This window comes from Schistocerca nitens, chromosome 9 (assembly GCF_023898315.1).
Source record: "Schistocerca nitens isolate TAMUIC-IGC-003100 chromosome 9, iqSchNite1.1, whole genome shotgun sequence".
Taxonomy (NCBI): Eukaryota; Metazoa; Arthropoda; class Insecta; order Orthoptera; family Acrididae; genus Schistocerca; species Schistocerca nitens.
The window spans coordinates 414,243,565-414,246,532 of NC_064622.1; the positions used below are offsets into that span (position 1 = coordinate 414,243,565).

A 2,968-nucleotide genomic window follows, 5' to 3' on the forward strand; every position below is an offset into this window, starting at 1 on the left:
GAGACAGTCTGACCCCCGCACTTATGCTAGAAGTTGTACAGGACTTTAGAGCCAGCAAAAGAGTGGCAGGAGGGAATTCACCCACCGCCGAAGTGGGTCGGAGCTGGGACCCTATTCGGTATCGTTCATACCGATCGGTAGTGACGTCATTTTCGGTTCTTTATCCAAATATCCTATTCAGTAAGCTTCTGAGACCTGTTACCGAACGGTCCTCCCACCGATTTTACGACAATTGTACTGAGAGGTTTTGGATTTCGGTGTGGCCCTGTCGATCGGTGAGCTGTGGTTTATGTACACCTATAAATTGTTATTTTAAACATATTTAGCAGTTTTAAAAAATGGTTCAAATGGCTCTGAGCACTATGGGACTTAACTTCTGAGGTCATCAGTCCCCTAGAACTTAGAACTACTTAAACCTAACTAACCTAAGGACATCACACACATCCATGCCCGAGGCAGGATTCGAACCTGCGACCGTAGCGGTCGCGCGGTTACAGACTGTAGCGCCTAGAACCGCTCCGCCACTCTGGCCGGCTAGCAGTTTTAGCTTTGGATTTAGTGATTGTGTTACGAGAGAATCACCAGAGGACGCATCTGGTTGGAAAGTGAGTTCATAATAGACTATTCTCCTTTGTTAGAAGTATGGTTAGGTTAGGCTGTTACTATGAATGATTACATCCAAAAAACGTTTTCCGTCAATATTCTCAAAAAATACGTGTTATTTTTATGCAAATAAGGATTTAAAGATAATTAAATATCAAGACATCGGCTCTGCTTACGTATATTACATGAGTGTGAACTGACGTTACGCCGGCCGAGGTGGGCAAGCGGTTAAAGGCGCTACAGTCTGGAACCGCGCGACCGCTACGGTCGCAGGTTCGAATCCTGCCTCGGGCATGGATGTGTGTGATGTCCTTAGGTTAGTTAGGTTTAAGTAGTTCTAAGTTCTAAGGGACTGATGACCTCAGAAGTTAAGTCCCATAGTGCTCAGAGCCATTTGAACCATTTGAACTGACGTTACTAGTGACTGCGTACTTTTTCCCCACAAATGGTTTAGTTAGTAATTATCGAAACGTGTTTCCAACTTTCAAGTAACAATGGAAAGCAATTATGTGAAGCCTGATATTGGAAACCTTCCGAACTATCACGCATTTATGACGTACGCAGCAGCGTTTGGCAACGAAGTCAGCCTACGTTCCTCTACCCAGTAGTACAAGAAGTGAGCTCTGCGTTTCTGTTGTTTGCCGTGTCCAAGTGGTTATATCTACTGTATATTTCATGTGAAATCACCCAGTGTTGGAATCAGAAGTATATTTTCTGTGACCGTTGTTGGCAATCCTACCAAATTATAACGACGTTTCACAGCTGCTACCGTGTACATCTGTTGGGGAAATGTTTTGGTAGGATTTCCAAAAACATTTAAAAGAAAGCACGTTTTTGACTCCATCGTATAGCTCAATTCAGATAGCTCTGAAAAAAGGATTGCTTTGCAAAAAGTGGAGTATTTTGGAGTATTTGATTTTCAGGTATGTTGTATATATTACCTCTCTAGTAAAAATCCAAGTTTTAGATCTTCTTCCCTTTGTGCGTTGAAAAAAATCGATAAGAAATGGCACTTTCTTCCGTCTTCCTCTGTAACTTTCTTCCAATGCTTTTTAGGCAAAAAAATGCCATTATAAATTTTGAGGAACGTTAAATTTCTTGCAAATTTTATATATAAGATATCGAAAAATTCGGAACAGCTATTGAGATACGAGAGTGTGAAAATCTGCAAATTTGTCAAGAAATCGCATAAAAGGTATGCCAGTGGTTTCGCCTTGGTAACTTCTTTTAGTGTAGTTTTGTGCACAATGCATAATAACCTATATTGTACTCCGTCTTCAGGCCACGAGTGGCCTACTGGGACCATCCGACCGCCGCGTCACCCTCACTGGAGGATGCGGATAGAAGGGCGTGGGGTCAGCACACCACTCTCCCGGTTGTTATGATGGTATTCTTGACCGAAGCCGCTACTATTCGGTCGAGTGGCTCCTCAGATGGCATCACGAGGCTGAGTGCACCCCGAAAAACCGCAACAGCGCATGGCGGCCTGGATGGTCACCCATCCAAGTGCCGACCACGCCCGACAGCGCTTAACTTCGGTGATCTCACGGGAACCGGTGTATCCACTGCGGCAAGGCCGTTGCATAATAACCTATATTGTAGAGTCTTTAATTTCCATCAAGATTCATACAAAATGTTGCATTAACAATTTTAATTAAATTGGACTCGAAACTGAAAAAAACCCTCCTCAGTCAAAAATAGTATTTCTTACTCTAAAAAACTGCATCTAAGCCATTATGTCTGAAATATGTACATGTAGATCATGAGATACATATAATTTCTGGACAATAAGTATTTTTGAAAAAGGAAAAGCACAAATTTTCTACACTTTTACATAAACTTATACTTCAACAAAATACTGTTTAGAAATAGATCTTATATTTTATTTCGTTCATATATACAAAAATTTTCTGTTGTTTTGGCTCGGATATGGTTGATGTATACAATTCCTCACATTAAATTTAAAAAAAATGATAATGACATTTGAAAACGTGGGTAAGTTTGGTATGGTACCTTTAAAAGGAAGGTGTTCTATTCAAATGGAAGCTACTGACGAGATTGCTGTTGCTGTAAGTGATCTGTTCAAGTGGAGCACAGTAACATGCTCTAATGTATTGCTTGACTTATGCTGAAATATCTAAAGTTCTATAATACCTAGATGACTTACTTCTGTTGTAGAGGGAGATAGTTTAAGCGTCTGTGCCTCCTCAGATGTTGGGAGAGGTGAGGCTGGGGTGATGCATTTGATAACCCTCGTGCTCTGAAAATATTCCAGACAGTGATAGTGCAGACAATAAAATCGACCTTGTCGAAGCATATTTACAGCATGTTTCACATGGGACAGTCTCTCCTGTGTGGTAGACAG

At 41.3% G+C, this 2,968-nt stretch overlaps 1 pseudogene; it reads right to left on the bottom strand.

The window, feature by feature from the left end:
- Positions 1–2,069: 2,069 nt before the first annotated feature.
- Positions 2,070–2,187, bottom strand: LOC126204542 (5S ribosomal RNA; annotated as a pseudogene).
- Positions 2,188–2,968: the final 781 nt, after the last annotated feature.